Here is a 21,955-nt window from a genome sequence, read left to right as displayed (position 1 = left end):
CGGAGCCTTGTCAGGCTTGCCGACCCGCGGAGGCTCTCCCTTGGAGGCTGATCTCTCGCCTGCCTTCCTGCCTTTCTCCTCCCCCATTTCTTCCTGATGACATCAGCCTGAAAAACAGGTTCTGAATCCTCGCTGTCCTCTGAAGGGGCAAAGCCCCCCCCCCCCTTGCCGCACACCCTGACACGACTGGTGCCAGGTAGGTAGGAGCGGGGCGAACACCCCAGCCGTGCAGTAGCACTGCTGGCAGCAGAAATGCCCGAGGAGGTGCTGGAGGAGCTGATTTTAAACATTCCAGATGCCTCAATGCCTGTAAGCATCCCCAGCACAGAGCACAGACAAGGGAGCTGTGCCCTCCCCGTGCCTGGGACAGTGCTCCGAGAGCCCCCATACGGCCCAGCAGAGCCTTTTGGGGGCCACCGAGCTGCATTCCAACTGACAGAGAACATAATTCTGCGAAACATCTTGTGCACGAGCCAAGCTGCGAGGTTATTTTTAAAATCCTAAAATATTTTTGGGTTTTCCTCTTCCCCTGTTGAAGCTAACAGTCTGCACAGGAAGACCGAAACAACCGCCTGTATATAAAGCACTGCAGCACGCAGAAAGCAAACAACTTACTGCCGTTATAATTACCTTAGACGTTATCGGCAGCTCCGACAGGGTCGGCACTCGCTGGAGGAAATGTGCTTTTCACATGGCACTGTGCAATCCTTCCCGCAGCCCAGTGCTGCCTGCACAGAGCCAGGCAGCTCCTTCCCCGAGCACCGGGATCTGCCTCTCCTCTTGCGAGGGATTTACTTCTGCAAGGGCTTGAATATTTTGACACACAGGCAGTTGCTTAACCAAGCACATAAAGCAAAGGGACTCTCAGAGCTTCTACGATTACACCAACGCTTGGAGATTCGCCTGGACGGCGGCCAGAGGCCCCATATCACGGAGGATCAGGCCCAGGACACAACCGGGAGCAAACACGCCAGGGATGGAGCAAGGCTGGAGCCGGTTCAGAGCGGGGATGCAGCCAACTTCCTGCTCACACAGCAGCACGGCTCCTCCTCACCCCTCACACACTGCAGCCCTAAGCGTGAATCACCCCGCACGGACCGCTCCCCAACACCTGTGCCGTTAACAGGGTTGCTGGGCTTTGGGTTAGCTTCCCCCCCCTCCCCTTCGGTATAATTATACAAATTTTAATGCAATTACCGCCCCTGTATTTTGTACATTAAGCAGTAGGCAACCAAAGGAAGAGAGAGGCTTTATTTTTCTTGGCTTTGCGTTCCCGAAAATAATAGCAGATCACAGAGCGGCCACATAGAGAAGGGTTTATCTGCACGGGACACAGGGAGAGCAGATGGAAAATGGCAAGACCCCCCCAGCCCCCCAGGTACCTGCATGGAGGCCCAGCTCCAGCTCAGCCTCCTGCCCTGCCAGAAAGGAAAAGCAAATCAAGCAAATGGTCGGTGGTTACTCAACCCCAAAGCCGGGGTCATTAGCCAGATTAAAGTGCCCGAGCTCCGGCCAGCAGCGCGGATAGCAAAGTGCAGTTAAACGGCCCAAATTGGATTACTGCTGCTCCTCGGCCTCCGTGCCAAGTTGGCCGGCGGACGGCGGGAGGGGAGGCTGGGGAGGAGGCCAGGCCGCCGCTTAGACCCACAGATCCCAGCCCAGCAGCCGTAATGCGCTCACACGGGCACTTTCCCCAGCTAATGCCCTCAGAACGCAAAGCAATCCTCTTGGAAAAGGGGCCCACGCGCTCCTCGTGCCCCAGCTCACAAATCCTGCCGGCTGACGCACACCTCAGGCACACCGTGAAGCAGCCCGTGGGGCTGAGCTCAGCGGCCTGCGTGTACTTGGGGGGCTTACACACTCAATGCACGGGCAGCAAGAAGATGGTTTGCCAAGCTTCGGCTAAAGAGAAAAACAACTTCTGGATGTTTTAATGCAGCGTTTGAAATGGTGGTTTCCATGTGGAACAAAGGCTGGGGGCAGAAGGATGCTGGGGAAGTGAGACCAAGGCAGGCACCAGCCAGCTCCCAGCAGGTCCCAGGCACACACAACACGCCCAAGGTGGGGAATGAGAGGTGTCTGCCTGAACCTGGCATGAAACCCACGGATATGGCTTCAGGTTCCTCCTCCATAGTGCACAAGAGCACCCCCAGGACTAAGACTGTGCACGGCCAAGGCTGCAAGTCCAAAGCAGTGCCAGATCACGCATTTCCACCATGAATCCACAATGGAGTGGGATCCCCACAGCACAGCCAGGGCACACCATGAAGGCAAAGAAGGAGGCGGCTCCCCTCAGTCCCCATCAGCCCAGCACAGGTTCCACTGGGCATCATAGCTCAGCTCTGCCAGGAGAAGGGTTGCAGACCTGCCCAGCACCTGGCACCCTATACAGGGCAATTCACTGCCCAGAGCCATCCCAGGGCTCCTGCACAGCACACACTCCCTAACGACACAGCGCACAGGGGACACTCACAGAGCACAGGGCAGCAAACAAGGTCTCCATAGGCATAACCTCACCAGCCGTGCAGAACACGAGCTTGCAGAGAGCCTAGCAATTAGCAAGGACAGCATACGTGCCCCATGCCCACCTTCCCATTGCAGCAGGGAGAGGCGGCAGCTCTTCTGCACTGCCAGGGCTGCCAAAGCCATCCTGCTGCCTGGAGACACGAGTGACGGCAGCACCCTGCACACAGACAAAGCCCGGCGGGATGCAGGTGGATGCTGCGGGCAGCGCTACCCGCTCTCAGGAGCCTGGTGGTGCGAGCACTGCAGCACTGAGCCGCTCCACGCACACATCTCAGCGCTGCCTTCCGGCAAACGCTGCAGCTCCTGGGCAGCAACAAAGGCCCCGACACGCACCGAGCCAGGAGAGCAATGCCTACAAGTCTCCCTCGTTAAGCCCAACCCGAGGTCCCTTCACACAAGGCATGCTGAACACAGCAAACCCCGGAGAGGAACCGCCTGGCCCCGCAGCTCCGTGCCAGCAGCGCTGCAGCTGCCGGAGGAGGGAGCGGCCTCGCGGCACACAGCAGCACGGCTCCATCACCCGCTGCCATCTCGGCAGCGCCCGGCCGAGTTCGGAGGAGTTTGTTTATGTGTCGCAGGGCCCTCTGCCTTCCGCAGGGCAGCGCTTTGTCTTCACACAGCGAGCTACGTGCTCCGCTCCAAACCTCACGCGTCTATAAAATAAAGAAGGGAAACCCTCGAGGCTCGCTGCAGAAGGGCTCCCAGCTGCAAGCAGCCCCAATAAAACCCCGCTAACAAACACACCACCACCAAAACTTGGATATCCATAGCGCGGCAGAGCGCAGATACCAACCATCTCCCATTGGGGACACAGAGCCCAGCCACGGAATGTCACCGCGCAGCCCACGGGGATGCAGCCTGGCACACGCAGACCGGGATTCGCCCATCCATCCCTCCCTCATTCCCCGACCACGGATCCGGAGCCCAAACTTCCGCGCCACCCACACGGCCCCGCACTTCGGCATCCGCTGCCGGCGGCGGCACCCATCCTTCTCTTCCCCTCCCCTCCTCGCAGCCCCCCCAGGAACGCCCGCACAGCCCGCCGGGCTCAGCCCCGCTGCTCCTCCACGTCCCCACCGCATTCGGTCATCGGTGTCTCGAGACAGAGGCATCGCGCCGCTCGCTTTACCCACTGAGTATATACAAAAGACCCTGAGATTGTTCAGGAAGCAATTAGCCGCTGTTCGGAGGAAAACGGTGTTTTCAAATGGATAACCTTTGATGTACTCAATAGCCTCGTCTCCTCTTTTTTTTTCTTTTTTTTTTTCCTTTTTCTTTTTCCCCCCAGTCTCACACAAAAGAAATAGAAAAAAAAAATCATTCCGGCTGGTAATTGGCTCCGCTCGGAGCCCGCTGGGCACGCAGCGATCACCGCCCGAGGAGCGGCCCCGCGGCGCGGCTCTGCCCAACTTTTCTCCCCGCCGCGTCCCGCAGCCTACAGCCGGACCGGGAACACCCAGCGGCGCGTTCGCGGCTTCTGCTTTTGCGCCGTCCTCCCCGAAGCAAGGGGACGGGGGAGCGAACGAGTGAGGTTACTGCCTTTCTTCCCCCATCCATCTCCCCGCTAAGCAGCGACCTTCACGTCCCGGCTACGCGCCAACCCCCCGCCCCGGGGGCAGGAGGAGGAATCTCCTCTCCGGGAGGACGGAGGAAGGGATTTCGGGATCTATTCCAGCGCACCACGGAGCCGCTGCGGATCCCCGCCCGGAGCCGGCCGCTGCGTGCAGAGGGAGTCGGGCCCCCACCGCCTTCTCCTCCCGCAGCGGCCGCTCCGCTCCGCACCGCACCGCACCCCCTCGGGCTCCGCGCCCCTCCGCCAAACTACGGCGCGACGACAACGATAACCGCTTCCAACGGCGGACCCCAATCGCGACGCCGGGTGCCCTCCGAGCGGCTCTGCCCGATGGCCAAACGCGCCCGCAGGCTCCGCCCGCAGCCCCGCGCCGGCAGCCGGGGCACACCGAGCCCTGAGGCGTGCGGGGCGAGCCCAGCCCGCGCGGCGCCGCGCCCCGAGCCCCGGGCACGTAGCGGCGGTGCGGCACCGGGGGGACCCGCAGCCCCACGCCCGGCCCCGCCGCCCCCCCGCCGCCCCGCCCGGACGAGCCCCGCTTCGGCCGCGGTTTTCTCTTTTTTTCGGCAATACCGATCCCATCGGATTCCGACCCCGAACGCCGATCGCTCAGCCGGGCGCGTAAAGGCACGCGGCGCGGAGGAAAGTTGCAAGCGGGTTACTCACGGCTCGGCTCCGCGCTCGCCCCAGCCCTGCCTGCCATAACCGCATTCCAGCCGCGCCGCCGCCGGGCCCCGCCGCCGCTGCCTCTTCCTCCGCCTCCTCCTCCTCCTCCTTCTTCGCCGTCGCCTCCTCCTCCTCCTCCGCGCCCTCCCGCCGCCGCCCGGGGCTCCGCGGCTCCGCTCCCACCCGCCCGCCTCGCGCCGCCGCCGCTGCCCCGCATGAATGGGACGGCGGCGCGGGGCCCCGACGGAACGCCGCCCGCCGCGCGCCCCCGCCGCCACGCGCACGCGCACGGCCGCGCCGCCGCCGCTGAAAGGAGGGAGGGGACAGCAGCGCTCCGTTAGGCCTCAAGGGGGCGCCCGCGCCGCTGCGGGAAGGCGAGAGGCGGGAGCTGGCCGGCCACGCCTCCTGCTCGGTCTTAAAAGGGCGATGGCTGGTGGGAGGTGGCTTAAAAGGGGCTGTGAATAGGGTGGGGCCGATTGCGGGGTGCGCGTCAGGAAAGGCCGCAGACACCCTCGCCACGCCCCCAGCCGGCATAGTGGGGCTCACCCGGCTGCCCTGTACGCTCCAGAGCCCCAACACCCAAGAAAAGTGCTGTGGGGACAGCAGCACCCTCAGCCCTCCACGACCATAGTACCCCAAAGCACCACACACACCAACCCGCACAAAACACATGGGCAGAACTACACCAATTTGTGCAAAACACTCATAGAAACAATGGCAAGCAGGGGCACTTAGGGGAAATACTGCCCCCAAGCTGGTGGAGTGCTGCCGTATCCCACCGCCCAACTGCCACCTCAGACCCAGCCGCCATCTTGTGCCCCGCCATTACTGTGCCCTCACAGGACGCTTCCTCACGGCCTCCCTGCCCGGAGGCCCCACACACGGTCCCTGCACACCCAGCCCAGCCTGACTAACGCCGGGGCTGAAGCCATCTCACACAGCACTGCCGATAAGGGCCGGACTTTGTTCTCAGAGCTGTCAGCTCAGCATCTTTCCGCCGGTGCTGCGTCCGCATAAAATTACCAAGGGGAAAAATAGTAAAAGCCATAAAAAAGACAAATGGGTGCCTTGAGTTGATTATTTGTCTTTTTAAAACACACTCGGTGCCAGCCATTTTTATCACCATCATTCTCCCCTTTTGTTTTCCCTCCCACCAGGCCGTGGCTTCCCCATGCCACGTTTCTTCCCCTGACTGTCCTTGCATGTTTGACTAGGCCCTACAGAAAGGACCGACCTCCCTCCCACTGCGCTGGCATCCCTGGGCTGGGATGTGACCTTTTAAAAGGCAAATAAAACTAAATAACATCTTCATAATCAGGGCTGCACCTCCACTGATTTCACCAGAAGCACATGGGATATAAGTGGTGCGGAGCTGCAGCCCTACCAGGAAATGGAGGGATGGCCATTGATGCTCACTGCAGCTTGGAGCCCATGATCTCCCCCACGCTGGGGCTGCAAGCCCTCCAGCCATAGAAGTCCACAGCCCACCAAGATAGAACCACAAAATCATTAAGGTTTGAAAAGACCTCTAGGATCATCCAGTCCAACCCCAGCTCACCCTCACCATGCCCACTGACCATGTCCACATCTCCACACTTCTTGAACACCTCCAGGGACGGTGACTCCACTACCTCCCTGGGCAGCCTGTACCAATGCATTACCACACTTTCTGATAAGAAACATTTCCTAGTATCCATCTTGAAAGATCACAGCCTCCAAACTCAGCCTGCAGGCCATGGGGGTTTCCAGGCCCAAGTACTGCGAGGGCAATAAACATAGACAGCTTGCTCACCCTGAGTGCAGCCAGCCAAATCTTTATCTCCACCAAATTGCACCACTAAGACACACTTTGCCCTTTAGACTCAGAGGCACCATTGAAGTTTGGAGGTGCAAGCTATTGATTCTGCTGCAGAAACGCGTGGGCTCACCTTGTACAGACATGTAGAGATGCTCAGCCACATCCAGCACGCGTGCTTGCTTCTGTCTGTGCCAGCAGTTACAGGCGTGTTCAGATCCTTACCCAGGCTGACAGCGCTATTCATGAATGCAGGGAGACCTCCTTCAGCCAGGAGAGTGCAGAGGTCACTGCTAGGCCCTTGGGAGAGGCAAGAGAGTGGGACAGAGAAGAAAAGAAGCCCTTAGAAGCTCTGGAGGGGGTAGAAAGGGAGGACGGAGTGGAGACCAGTTGATTTGGATGGATGTGACGAAGTGCTCTTTACTTCCAACCCCACAACACCTCTTATGCCTTGCTTAAAGCCCACTAGAAAACAAAGATGGCATCCCAAGACGCAGGCACGAGGTCTCTCTCAACCCAAAGGGGTTCTTTTCCTCAGTTTTTCTCTCGTATATCCCCCTCCTCCCTGCCCCTGTCAGCATCTGTCATGTGGAGGCTGGGGGCTGTCACATCCCCCTGGGACACCGCATTGGTGCCTGCCATTCTCCCACCTCTTATTTGTGCACAGGCACACATGGGGCCCAGACTTAAAAGCTTCTGAGACGGAGAAGAGAACAAATCAGCTTGCTCTGATGGCAGGGAAGTGGCTGGGGTTTGGATCATTTCCCCCAGACTGAAAGAAGCGGTTCTCTTTTTTTTATTATTATTATTCCCTCCAAGAGACTAAATTTAGCGAATTCATTTCACATTAAAAACTTGTCAGGTATTCACATCCAAAGAGGCTGCTACTTGGGTCTCTCAGGGGAGTTACCGAGACAGCGAAACCTCTTAAACATATAAAGAAGAAGGGAGAGATATTCAGGCAATCTCCCACTGCCGCTTTTAAATCCTCTCTCTCGCAGGAGGGCTGCACAGGCACCTTGCTCTCACGGCCACTATCTCATGCTGCAGATGCAGGGAAGAGGGGATGGATTATCCCTTCCTCGCTCCATGCACAGGGTGGGATCGTGCAGCTCCCGATCCCCAGCTCAGCACCAGCAGAAAGAGAGCTGGAGTGATTTGTTTTTGCTGATACGGAGAGTGATGGATGGTCAAAGCAGCGATGAGTGAAACAGAAGTGGAAGAACTCAAAAAAGAGCCCTGGAATCACTGTCACCAGCACACCGCCTGCCACCCAAGGAGTTCCAGCCCCAGCGATGTCACCTGGGGGCAGGTGGGTCCTCCAGGGCTTGGTGGCAGAATGAGGACTGGCCACAGAGCTGTGGTTACAGTTACAGCTTTATTACTGCTTAAACATTTTAGCAGTCAGGGTAACTCATCTACAGTTTCTAACAGTTAACATAGCATATTGGTTGGACTAGATGATCTTTGTGGTCTTTTTCCAACCTTAATGATTCTATGGTTATTAAATAGCATTGGTGATGCTAAACATATTACCAGAGGTCAGGAGCAGGGGGTACCAGTCACAGAGAGGAATGAAAACAAGCAAGAAACACCAGGAGCCCCATGCCAAGAGCTCAGTGCAGAGAACAGAAGCAAGGAAGGGGTTAAGCCAAGGTGGGAACATGCCTCAGTTTGCAGTGACCCATTGAGCTTGTGGACCTCCTATGGCCATTCTGATGTGCCCAGAGGGCATGGGAACATGCTTGTCACTCAGGGCTTTTCCCTCAGAGCCCAGACGCCTCATCCCTGCAGCAGGATCCTTGTTAGCACAGAAAGCCTGGTCCTACCTCTGTTGGCCCTGTAATTGCTCTGCTCCCCCCCAGCATTGTGCATCCTCAACCCCCTGGAGCTGACAGACCTCCAGGGACTGACAGCCACTGCTCCATCCCGCCTGAGGACAGCTGGCTTGAGTGGCACCTCAAAGGCACTCCAAATTTCAGAGCTCGGCAGGGTGCTGGGCAGAAGGGTTTGAGGCAGAAGATGACTTTGTTCTCAGCTGGACCAAAACCACAGAGGTTACGGGTTCGGCTGGCTCATTCTCATTGTGCTAAAAGCATGTGGCTGACTCTGCAATTCTTAAGCAGAACTTTGACCAAAATTACATTTAGAGACAATCTGTTCTCGGTGTGTCTGGTCCACTTCCCCACGTTACCGAAGAGACCGAGGGGCATTTTATTCTCTAAAAGCAGCCTGACAACTACTTTGTAAAAAGAAACTAATTGGGAGAGGATTAGATCGCCAAAGAGAGCCAGAATAGATGGGGAAGTTGTTCCGCTCAGCTCACTGGGTTAATCCAGTCCAACTGAGTGGTGAGGGGCTATAAATAAGCAGCTAAATTTGTGATTTTTCAACCATTTCTGGCTGCTAAAAATTTCCCTTTGGGAACACAGACTTCTACACAGGTCTTCAAGCACAAATCATCTCCCCTGCTCACCTCCCATAGACCGTCTGAAATGGTTCCCCAAGAGCCTGCAACCACAGGTTTAAACCCTCCGTGCATGTAGGGATAAATCAATGCCTTCATCCCAGAGGCCCTTTCTGCTGTGAGATGTGCACAGAACAGCCTGCAACACAAATTTGGTCTTTGATACTCAACCTCCGTAGCTCTGCTCTGTCCCAGCACATCCTCTGGAAGCGAAGGGGCCTCAAGAAGAGATCAGTTCTGCACAGATGCCAGAGATGGGGCTTTTTTTTTCCTCCTCCTATCCTCACAGACATCACTGCTAATAAAGAAGCGGGGAGCAGAAAGCCCGGGCAGACAGGCTGGGGAGGCAGCACGGTGCCCAAACAGAGGGTTTGTCAAAGTTTTCCAGAAGGCATCAGCAGCTCTTTAAGCTTCTTGACAGCCAGGATAACAAAATGTGTCTGCAGCGCTCTGGGGATCCAGACTGAAATTAAAATGGGTAATGAATAAAGCCATTTTTCAGGGGATCGCAGCTGCAAATGCAGGCAAGGCCAGCAGGCAAAAAGCACTGGAGAGGAACTTGAGGAGGGACCCAGGGTGGCACGGGGGCTGCCGTTCCTCCTATCCCATAGTGAGGGAGACACTTTGCTGCCTGCTTTTATCCTGTGCCTGCTGCTATGGACACCCTCTGGATTTGCAGGTGCCCACAAAGAATTGCTAATAGACCCTTCCTCCACCCTGCTGTGCTTATGTTCCTTGGAGAATTTTCTATCAGCACTGCCATTAATTACAGTGAGAGGGTCCCCACAACTGGGGCTGAAAAGCAAGAGGTTGGCCGGGCTAAGCAGGACACCTCATAGGAGGGAGTGAGATCCAGAGAAAGAAAGGTCTGGGAGCACCCCAACTTCCCTGCACATATACCAGTCCTTCACACAGCACTTCCCCAGGTGGGAAGGAGCCCTGCAGGGGCCCCTCAACCATACCTTCATGGGTGAGCTTCTTCCTGGCTCCTCCATCCCTTTGCCTGCGACTCACAACAGCGCTTAATTAGCAGGAAGCCCGATGCAGACACCTGTCAACTCCTGGGAGACAACCAGCATTTCACGTTAGCTGCCCTGGGGCTGTTCGGCAGGAACAGCTCTCTCTCTGTATTGATATTCCTTCATCTCAGCCTATTTTCCAAGCCGTCAAGCTGCCATCTCCCAAGGCCCATGGAGAGAGGCCTGATGTCCATCAGTTCCCGGACTCTGGACCCACCTTTGCAGCTGCTGACGAACCACTTTGTGCTTCCACCTGGCAGCCGGAGGGCTCCCCGCTAAGCAAATCAGACATCCCTTGATGAATCACATCCAGGCTTCCCTGCACAGCGGGAACCAAAAGCAGACAGGCCTGACTTCGAGTCGGGGCAACTTTGAAGGGAAGAAAGAAAGTCACTTCGCAACTTCACTGCTCTGCAGAGAGTCTGAGACACACAACACTATGACACCTGCCCAGCACACCGGGGATGCGGTGCCACTGCCTCATCTGCCACCATGCAGGGACCCCCCACCCCATTAGATCACACAGCAACAGCTAGGCAGAGATACCCAGGGGAGATCATGCAGCTGCAGTGATTTGTTGCAGCCTGCAAAAGGGTGCACTATGATCATCAGCATGTTTAGTGCCACCAGGCATCCAGTGACTCAGCTGTACGTCATGGCCAGCCGCAGCAGGTTCTGTGGCATTTTACCTGGTGGGAGCAGAGGTTTGCTGTCAGTCTTGCAGAGACAGAAGAAGGCAAGACAAATTGTCCCAACGCTGCCCCTCACCCTTGTTAATTGCAGCAGATGTTGACTCTAAAAGCTAATGGTTGAGGATAGTGCAGGTCAGGGCTCACCGCCTTGGCTGGCCTGCCTGCCTGGAATCAGGCAATGCATCTCTGGGGATATTTACACCTCCCTCTATCCCCTATGCTGCAGCCCCCATGTTGCTGCTCACTCCCACCCCCCTATTCCCTCCCCGGCCAGGGTCAGCTGAGTGCTCCTTTTGCAGAGCAGATTCACCTCCTCCCTCCCCTTCAGGATGACTTTCTTTCATCTCCCAATTCCCAAAGGCTTTCTGTCTCTCCACAAGTGCCAGGAAGAGAGCCGCTGTGCTCAGTGTGCCGTACGGACACAGGGTCATGCAGTGGTCTAATAGCATCCCTCTTCCATTTCACGCTCAGGGAGAAGACAGAACATGGTGATTATGACCAGATGATGCATCAGCAAGACTAAAACCCAGGTCACTGTTCTCCCCATCACCTCCTTTTGGGAAAGGAACTAGGAAAAGGCACCCTTTGGTTTGGCTGAGTTTACATCTGCCAGAGCTGCTCCCCTGTCCATGTGCCATCTCCCAGGCTGGCTGCTCCCCCAGCATCCAAGTCAGGGGAGCGATCAGCACCAAACCCTCTGGCAGCTGAGAAATTCATCTCCATCACATGGGACAAGTGGGCGGCCACGAGACGCCAAGGAGTCCCTTTGCTTTCTCCAGTGCCCATGTAAAATTTAAATGGACAAGGAAGAAGCTGCTGTAAATAATGCATCTGTGGTGCACTACACAGCTTACAGAGCGCATATTCATTGTCTAGTCTTATTTAAAGAAACTCAGCCCTGCCTGCATCATTAAAAATGTATCCTGGTTTCAGCTTCACCCCGTGCACACTCACCGCTGCGAAGCAGGTGGCTCGGTGGCTGTTTTCGTGCCTTCCCGCTCTCAGCTGCTCCTGGGCAGCCCCATGCTGGTATGAGGGAGGCCTCTGGGTCACATGAAAAATTCACATGCTTGGCACTGGGAGTTTCACATCCCTTTACTCCTCGCTCCTCCCTCGCACCTGGGCCTGGGCTGGCACCAGAACTCAGGACTCGCTCTCTGCATTGCCTCCAGACACCAGCAGCGTCCTCCGAGCTCGTAAACGATGCTAATGAGAGTGGCTCAGCTCCACTGCAGCCAAGGCATAAATCCCACCGCTTTCCCATCCTCCTCTTAAGAGGACTTTGGTGCTTTGAGTTGCTAGGCTTAGCCAGTATGAAGAGCACCACATCTCCTGGCACTGCACCACCCAGGATGCTCTGCACACAGCACCATCTGCACATCCCAGAGTGGAAACATTGCTGTGGCTCCCTCCACTCAGCACTGAGCAGGGTGAGAGGCACGCACTGGTGCTGGGAAGCAGCTCACAGCCATTCCACCACCTCCCTCTCTGGAGCACTGTAGTTCTCCCCAGCACATCCACCTTGCTCACACCCTGCAGCTCTGCTCCCAGCACTATGTGTGGGGGTTTGCTGGCTCCTGGCGGGCACTGCAAAGGCATTCAGCTCACTCTTGCTACTCCAAAACTCGAGCAAGGCTGTGTGCTGAGGTGGTTGAGAAGGAGAACCAGAAGGAGCCCAGCACCCAGGCCACCCTAAGCTCCCGGAAGCACATGCACTGCCCAGCAAAGCCCTACACGCTGCTTTGCTGCAATAGCCAGGCAGCCCCAAGCAGCCCCCAGAACAGCTAGGCCACCTGCTCAGGTGCCACCAGCATGAGACAGAGCACAGGCACCTCCAGACACCCACCCCAGCAGCAGGCACACAGGGGCAGCACAGGTGGTTTCAGCCCCTCCAATCGCCCTTAAATGGACCACGTGCCTGCATCCAGCTGAGTTCTCTGCATCCCCACCGAGGAGCTCTTCCAAAGACACTGTGAGAAAACCTGGGAGATAACACATGCCTGCGACATTAGCAATTAAGGAACATTAATTATAATAATAATAATTATCACAAAATAGCATTTTTATGGCACAATATTATGCTGAAGGATTTACAACATACTGAATCATGAAGTTCGTAATTAAAGTTATTTTAGTTTCTAATTCTGCTTTAATTCTATTCAATAAAAGATATGATAAATATACCTTAAAAAAAAAAAAGCAGAAACCATTACTTAAGTCAATTTGCCTACACAGGGATGTTATATTGCAGCTCAGAGATCCCCTGAGAAGCATCACAAACTTTGGCGAGGATGAAGTGTCCAGCACTGTGAAATACATAGCAGCAGCTCCTGGCAGCACAGCATCCAAGCTTCAGTTTCACACCCAGGAGCCATCCTGAGAGGTGTTGTTGTTTGGTTTTTTTTTTTTTTAAGTCCATTGGTGGTCACCTGGTCCAACCCCCTGCACTGAACAGGGACACCACAGCTCCATCAGGTGCTCAGAGCCCATCCAGCCTGACCTGGGCTGTCTGCAGGGATGGCACCACCACCTCTCTGTACAACCTGTGCCAGTGCCTCACCACCTCATTGTAAAAAGCTTCTTCCTTACATCCAATCTAAATCTCTTCAGTCTGAAACTGTTTCCAGCTCCAACCGTTTCACTGGCTTCAACTTCAAGTCATGCACCTCTAACAGTGGGTATGAAAGAAAGGGCAAACAAAGAGCCTCAAACTCAGCCCTGAGATACCTGGAGACTTGTTTTTTCTCCCTCATCTTTCTTCCATCAGAAAATGTTGACTTGCTGAAGGCTTTTACAAAAAGAAAACTCACAACCATTTTGATGAACATTCATCACCACAGTAAGGAGAAAAAAAAAGACAAAAATTCTTAGCCATGGTTGAGGAATCGTGTGTTGGCAGAGAAGAGGCTGATATTTCCTTTTTAAAAGGATGTTTCATTTCCATTTTTTTTTAAATAAACTCCACAATATTACAGATGCCAAAATCAGGGTAAGGAGGCTGACACCGACCAATGCAGAACACTCCAACCATCCCATGTCCTCCGTACAGGGAATCCAAGTAGAAAGCCTACCTGGTGAACAAGATACAGTTTGAAACCCCCAGTTCTTCCCCAGACAAACCAGCCCTGCCTCTGCTTTGCCTCTGGGCCCACAGCACAGCCTGCCAACCTCTCTGGGCCTGGATAGGCAGGCAGCCCCTGCTGCCAGTGACTTAATTTCTTCATCATTAATTTAAGTAAGTGCTTCTGTACCCATCGCTGCCCACTGAGGTCTCCCAAACACGGATTATCTACCTCGGTGCAGGAAGCATTACAAGCGATCTGGGAGCCGCTGTGCCCTGGCACACTGATATGCTGGAAATAATGGCTGGTTCGGGAGGCAAGAGGGGCAGTGCTGGTTCCCAGAACAGCAGCAGATCTGCTGACAGGAGATGCGGGCACAGGCTGTCCTAGACAGAAAGGAACCCAGCTTCTGGCAGGGGAGACAGGAGTCCCCAGAAAGCAAAGCAGGAATGGCGAGGTGTGCAAGCGAGGGAAGGGAAGGGGCTCTAACTAAAAGGCACCTAAATTACCAGCAGGGCCTTTAATTGATTGATTCTGGGAGAGCGATTTCTAAATTATACCCTGATGTGTTCACTGCAATCAATAAATGCATTAAAGTGGAGGAGTCTGCGAGCCCTCTGCTTGTATAGCTCCCTGCCATGCTCACAGCCACGCCGCAGTGCCAGGCAGCTCCCTGAAATGCCCATCCCTTCCCGGTCACCGCAGAGCTCTGTGCTTCCACTGCATCCCGGTGTTCCTCTTGTCCCAATCCCGGCTGCTCTTTACAGACCGATCAGTCCTGTGACAACAAGAGAGGCGCAGAACCATCCTCTCAAAAAGGATATGCCAGAAGCCCTGACGAGCTCAGCTGCCTGGGTACTGCAGGGTGGCAGACTGAGGAAGGGGTTTAGAGCTCTTAGGAAGGGCTTTAGTGATTCAAAGCAGCAGCCCAGAAGTTCCCTCTCTCTGTGCATGCTTCCCTGGCAAACCCCCACTACCCGAAGGGAGAGCTGGGAGCTGGAAGAACAAAAGCGACTACAGGCAGTGCAGCCTGTTGATTAAAAAAAAAAAAGTTTACAAAATGATGAGTGAAAGACAGTTAATGATGCATGGGACTGTTAGTGGCAGGGAAAACGCTCTAAATTAAAGTCCTCAAATATGAAAAGAATCAGCGTTTAATAAGACAGTTAATGTATGTTATTTAAATGTCACTTCATTATTAAAAGTGTATATTTTTTGAGGTCTAATAACCATGTAATTGAGGCATCTTTTCTATGGTTAAACCTTGGCAAATATGTTTTTCATAATTAGCTGGTATTTATTTAACATGCAATAACCATCCCATTAAATTTAATGACTTCAATTAATAGGTACAGAGGGGCCTTTTTTAATGTCAATATGTATTTTTAACGCCAGCTCGCAGCGCGGTGCCGCAAGGCAGCTCGGCTACCTGTTGGTCACTGGGATGGGCAGGATGCTGCGCTCAGCGCTGCTGATGGCACGGGAACTGCAGGGCACAAGGAGAGCGGTGCCAGCAGCACTGCAGGGACCCAGCCCTGTCCACGTGCTTCTCGCCCAGGCACGAGCCTGAAGGGTGAATTTGGTGCCGGAGGCAAACTGGAAGGGCTCAGGCTAGTGTAACCTCAGCTGAGCCTCGCAGCCTAAATGAGCAAAGAGTCCAGGGTAAATTAACTCCTTTAACAAACCATCAGTACGGAGTTATTAACCGGCTTGTAATAAAGCACAGCACAAGGCTGTGTGTGCTGCAATCCGTCTGGGCTCTGGGCTACAAAAACCCATGAGGTTAGAGAGGGAATCTCCACTACACAAGTGTGCTGCTGGACCCCGTTGCCCCAACACCTCTCCTGCGTCCTGTGGGCTGCCTCCTGCCCTGCCCCAGCCCCTCAGCCCACAGACACCCCTCTCCACTGCCAGCTCCCAGCACACAGAGGACTTAAGGACGTGCTGCTCCAGCACAGCCATAGCAGCCGGGCCCAGAGCACCCCCCGGGCACCCCAAGATGCCCAGAGGCAGCCCTGTCCCTGTGGAGCAGCCACCTGAGGGGAGCCCGGTGCTAACTGCAGCTCAGGACCTGATGCCTAAGCACAATTCTGCTTTTAAACACAAAAGTGCAGTGTGGCAGAGTTTGCAGAGCCAGAAGTAAACCACAGACCGAGGCAAAGAAAGAGGGCACATTTCAGAGCAGCTCAGCAGAGCCATGTGATCCACGCAGCAGAGGGATGTGGGGCTGCTGCTGTGGGCCCCAACGGACCCAGGGGCCTCCGTGCTCCCCGTGCAGCCCCTTCGCCACCTGCACAGCCCTCCCGCGGAGGCTCTAGCTGTTTTACGCCTTATCTGGCGGTGCCGCCGTGCTGGAGGAGCACCGCTCCGTTAGGCCTCGGCCTACACAAGGACGCAGCCCCGGCTCTAGCGGAGCTCAGTGCCCCGCAGCCCCCGGGAGCAGAGCCAGGGCTGCCGGGGAAGGAGCAGAACGCGGAGCCACAGTGCCACCTCGTGCTGCCTGCCAGAAGGTCCCTGCCAGGAGGCGCAGGGAGTCACCACCACACGTCCCCACTCGTGATTTTCCCACCCAGCCCGCAGCTCTGTCGTTGGCACAGCTGTGAGACGAGCGAGAACGGGCACCCCGCTGGGGCGCAGTTTGTTCCCGGCTCCTCACATCCCCTCACGCAGCCGCCCAGGCCTGGGCTGCACAGCAAACACCGCACTGCCCCCACGGACACGGGGCCGTACCCCCTCACAGGCAGCGGAGGGGAGAAATCCGCTTCACAAATTACCTGGAGCGCCGAATGCCCCTTCTTATCAAGGCTGGACGGGTATTCAATTTTCTCTTCAAACGCCTGCCTTCTGAAATGGTAATAGAATTTCAAATCTAGGGGAAAAGGGAGGGGAAAAACTGAATATGCGAGGATTAACAATGAGAGAGAGAGACAAAGGAAGAAATTATACCAAAAATACAGTTGGAGCCTTTTGCGGGAATTAATTGGATACAAATATAAAGAGAAAATCAGCGGCCTCGTGCTTAGGAGTGGGGAGAAAAGGGATATTTTCTGAGTTTAATTAACCTTTTTTTGCCAGGAACAATTATGAGGGGGGGGGGGGGGGAAGGGAGGGAGGGGAGAGCGAAGGCTCCTGATTGTTTCGGCTTCCAGCGGATGATTACGGAGCAGGCAGGGTCAGGGTCTGCCCACGCAGGTGTGGGGGCTGCGTGGGTTCAGCTGCCCATGTGCCAGCGCTGGGCACATCAATAAGTGTTTGTTGGCCTCACGGATGGCTGGGAGGAGCCGTGGTGCCCTGATGGCACAGGCTGGAGGTGGCCAAAGGGGAACATCCGTTCATGGTAGCAGGACAGCGCAGGGCACCACGGGTAACAACAGATTGGTGTCTGGGGGTGACTGCAAGAAGCCCTCCATCCCCATGCTCTGGAAGGCCATGAGGCCTGGTGTGAGGATGGGCTACAGCTCAGCCTGAAGCTGGGACAGGAGATTAATAAGTTAAACACAACACCAGTAAATGTTTGTTTAGCAAACTTGGCTCCTTATCTGTCCAGGAATAGATTGCAAAATTATTCAAGAGTCTTCAGTGTAAATTATTCTTACTATAAGTATTGTTTAAATTGCAAACTGGGAATATTACGGTGAAGTGTACAAGGTATGCAGTAAATTATGGAACCAATTTGTGTAATTTATAAATTGAGTTACATAAATTAGCCACACAACATACAGCATGAATGTCAAGTTGTATACTCAATTGTCACAATAATAGCTCGGCATCAGATTAACTTGAGGATTAATCTAGGCAGTACAAAGTCTGGATATTGCAAATAAATATAAATATCAAACTGTGTACCAACAGCTGAAGTTATTGGCATTAATAAAACACAAACACTCAATCACTTACGGAGCATACAAAGGAGGCAGAGCAGCATCAGTTTGCACGGAGAGCCTCAGACCCTGCAGAGTGCTTTAGGAAGGGCAGAAGCTAGCTGAGCCTGCTCCAGACATCCACATCTCATTCCTGGGGTACTGCAGTACCTCCATCCACTGTCAACTCCAAGGGGCTACAAAAGCACCAGTGAGCCTACAGGTAAGAAGTTTAGATGAAGGGCACCTTAGCGGCACTCATTGCTCAGCTCTGCCCTTCTCCCCCACCACTACTCACTAATTCAAGTTCTTGGGTCTTGGAGGAGCCTTAGGAAACGAGAACCGAAGGTGCTATTTTTTTCCACAGTCAAAAGTATATTTCTACTACTCCTTTTCCTTGAGCGCTTCCCCTCCCGCCCCCAAAAACTCAGGCTCAGCAGGAGCAAGGCAGCAGTGTGCCGGGCACAGCCTTCTTGGGCACACGGACATCGCGCAATGAAAGGTTCTGTTCTTGCGGTATTCAGGTAGGGCTTTAACGTAAGTTGAAAACCTCAAAACGTTTTTTGGGATGAAGGATTTGTAGAGCTGTGGAAGAACAAGAGAAAATATTACTGACCAGTTTATAAACTGCTTGCCCTAAAATAGAAGGCTGGGTGAAATAACACCTCTGGACCAAAGCGAAGTGGCTCTCCTGTGTGGCCACAGGGCCAGGAGCTGGGCTGAGCCACATCATACTTGTGGCCCCACTGTCCACGTTCACAGTGAATGGTAAAGGCTTCTGACTTCAGGAATCTTTTACCTTGTACTCCTTATGAAAATCTAATTTTCTTTGGAGTTGAGAATGGCCGAATTCTGCCTCCTGAGATGAGCTGTGATTGTATCACCATCTCCTTGCCCAGGAAGGCTGGAAGGTCTGTAGCAGTGTTAAAGCATCAACTTTCACTCCCAGTGGCTCAAAAGCGAGCTCGAGCCCAGTTCTCTCTTAGTACAACTTATTAGAAACCTCTGGAGTTAATGGGTGGGTTTGGTTTTCCCTGAGAGGTTTTAAGGCTGGACCTCTCCAGCGAGGTAAGCACCAGTGGGCAGTGACTATGGCTGTGCTCAGAAGGATGATGTAAGATTGGCTTAAAATCATGGCAAGCACGTTGGCCTCTTTTCTGTGCAATTCCTTGCACTGCTGATTGGAGTTTTGGGGTTTTTATTTTAACCAAAATTATGGTTTGAAACACCTGGCCACAAACGCCAGTCACAAAGGGAAAGCAAACACCTCTTTCTCCTGATGCCACACTTGTATATTGTCACCTGAAGGCCAGATTCCTATCTACATAGATCTAACTCATTCACTGGCTGAAAATAGCCTTCAGCAAAACTACTTGAGTTCTCTATCAGCAACAAGCAGTGCAAGACCACCTGCAGCCTCCAGAAAGGACTTACGTTTTGTTCTTGGAGGAGCTGAAGTACCAGGCCCTGCTGTCTGAGGGTGCTTCCAAGAAGATTATCGGCTTAGGCACTGCAGCTGAATCTCTCTTCTCTGTCTGTCCGCAGACTGAATTGCGACCCTTCCTTTCAGTTTGTTTTCCTGGCACCGTGGAGGTGAGGCCCACTGCTGGCTGGGTGAAGCCGACAGCTGGCACTGAGCTTCCGTGGCTGGGTTTCATTAGGATGGTGGGGAAAGCAGCCACAAAGTATATGAAATACATTACTGTGGGTATTCAATTTTCTAAACTGCCCGTCAGCCTGCAAACACTTACTTCAGCGCACCACAGGCACTATATAAAACAATAAGAACGCAGCAGAGAAATAAACAGCTGAGCATTTCCCCCGCAGCACCGCGCAAGCACCAAATTAAGTTGGGAATAAGCCCAGCACCCAGGTATGCCTGCTGTCAGCTCGCGCTCCGTTGGGCCACGCTTGGAGCCCCAAGGTGCAGTGGCAGAGCCGTGTCTGTGAGCAGCACCAAGCCTGCAGGAAAGCACCTCTGTGGCACGACGCAGACGCCAGGCTGAGGCCACGTGCAGCGCCCGGCGTCAGATGCACAGCACCGAGCCACCTCATCCAATAAATTGCGATCCAAAGAAGTTATCACGGGCAGGCAACAGCACACTGGGAGCTAAGGAGTAGAGGGAAAAACACGCAGTACAAAGAAGGCTTGCGAAAGAAAAATAAGTAAATAAGGATTAAGGGGACTATCAAGGCTATTTCATTGAAGCAGCCCATAAAGAGTAATTTCTCTGCCTTTAGTGAGCTTTTATTTTTGCTGATATGATTTAAGCTAAATCCTGAACCGGCGTTTCCCCCCGGCTCGTTAAAGGCTCGGAGCTTCCTCGCAGTCACCAGCAGGACTGCGGCAGCTGAAAGGCTACTGAAGGAAAAGTGAAGAATTAATGTTTTAAGAGCCACACGCGCTCAGTGCTGTATCAAATGGCACAAACTCAAATCTCTCCCTTGGTTCAACTGCTCGGAGGGGGAATGCACGGCAGCACTGGCAGAGTTCCTGTTTACTTGTTTTATGATGGTTGTAACGAGGAACCCATTAAATTAATAGCTGTGCTTTATTTTTAATGTTATGTTTAGCTAATCCTGACTTACAGTGGCACTCCCCATTCATAGAAAATAAAAATCAAACTGGCTTTGTCGATGGACTCCATCACCCAGAGAATGGATGCAGAAGGATGTTCGTGCAGTTGTAGGAGGGAAAAAATAACACCCTTTCATTCTTGCTGACGTCCCTCAGCTGGTGCCCATTATAGAAATTAGCTCAGGCAGTTCAAGAACTAAATAATACAAAACTGATCTAAAGCTGTTAGAAAAATAATTGCCGGTTGGAGCCATTCCAGCACCTCGGTGAGAGCCCAACACCACCAAGAGAGCACCAACGCAGGGACCCTCATGCCCGCATCTGCTCGGCCTCAGCAGGTGGATGCTGACTCACGGCACGAATGCTGAAGTCATCCATGGTACAGGGGGGTATTCCATCACCTGTAGGGTTTAAATTATCCATTCACATCCTTTAGAGTATGTACACAGGTTAATGATGCAACTGGATCAAAACACACCTAAGCACGCAGCCTTCAGAGGAGGGCAGCTGCCTCAGAGCAGGTCCAGCCTCAGTGGTACAGAAAAAACATCTGAAAGGAGCAACAGCAGAGAACCCAAAAGGATTCTGAGTTTCCAGCATGACACCCAGGAAGCCAAGGCCTTCTCGCTGCTCCTGCCCTATACCATTTCCTACTTCACAGTCTGGCTGACCCAGTAATCTTTCCCAGTCTTAAACAGCGATGATAACATTTTTAATATAGAATAGGAAATGTACTGAACCACATGCACCAGTTTGCCATAAACGTTAACAGCGGGAGATGGGAGATGAAGACAGCTTTCTCCACAGCTATCAACCCTGTACTAATTCAGTACTAAAGGAGGATTTTTGAGAGGGTGAGCAGATCCTGACCCTCCAAACAGAGCCCTGTGAGCCAAAGGGCTTGGTTTGGGCTCGTGCTAATTAGCAAATACACCCCAAAGATATCAGAAATTGTACTTATTCCTAAAAAAAGAAAAAACTTCCTGAAAACAAAGGAGGGGGCAAAGGTAGGAATCAGGAGTAAACTTCAGCTCCCACTCCCTGTTCTCCTTGGGGTAACAAGTCTTTCATGCTATAGCTCCCACATAATGCAACAGCAGGCAGCAGGAACCAAACACAAGCCGCAACATCTCATAACGCTTTGCACAAAAGGATTTGCTGGACCAAGCAGTTCTACTCCATCAAGCAAAAGCAGGAAGAACATCTAATTTAGGCCATTTGCAAAGGGAAGCTGGCATCAGGTGCAGCTTGTTACATACCCCAGAAGGAGCAGCTGATTTCATCTGCAACTTGGAAACTGTAAGTTTGTTTGCTGCTCTCCCTTGCAGCGTGGCAAAGGAAAGCTCACTGCCATGTGCCAACCTTTGTAAAGAGTCTGAAAAGAGCACGTGTCATTAAATCCAAGACACTTTTGACATGGAGCTCTCCTGAGACCAACAGCTGCTCCATTTGCTCCCTCCAGCTTTGCCCCAGGCTGTGCAAGGACCACTGCTGGGTAATTAACACCAGGGTGGGATCATCATTACTGTCCCAACAAGCTCATCGAGCAGAGGGTGGCCCAGGCTAATCACTTCAGTCCCCATTGCCCTTCAGTCTCCCAGTGCAGCGACAGGAAGCCAAGACATGCACAAAGAACAGTGATAAGGCTGACAGCTCAGGAGGTCAGGCAAGTCATTTCGGGAGCATCACATCCATCATCGCCAAGGACAAAAAAAATAAA

The 21,955-nt window shown here is 53.6% G+C and overlaps 1 protein-coding gene across 3 annotated transcripts in view; it reads right to left on the bottom strand.

The window, feature by feature from the left end:
• PLXNA1 (plexin A1) overlaps positions 1–5,048 on the bottom strand; it is a 98,000-nt gene extending 92,952 nt beyond the window's left edge. For 2 of the 3 annotated variants that reach the window (XM_004944597.5, XM_414370.8), the window contains exon 1: positions 4,763–5,048. The gene's annotated coding sequence lies outside the window, so the exon portion shown is untranslated. Of the gene's footprint in view, positions 1–630 lie in introns of all 3 variants that reach the window. The other variant, XM_015293366.4, reaches the window with a different exon arrangement.
• Positions 5,049–21,955: the final 16,907 nt, after the last annotated feature.

This window comes from Gallus gallus, chromosome 12 (genome assembly GCF_016699485.2).
Source record: "Gallus gallus isolate bGalGal1 chromosome 12, bGalGal1.mat.broiler.GRCg7b, whole genome shotgun sequence".
Taxonomy (NCBI): domain Eukaryota; kingdom Metazoa; phylum Chordata; class Aves; order Galliformes; family Phasianidae; genus Gallus; species Gallus gallus.
This window is presented reverse-complemented; position numbering and strand designations above follow the sequence as displayed.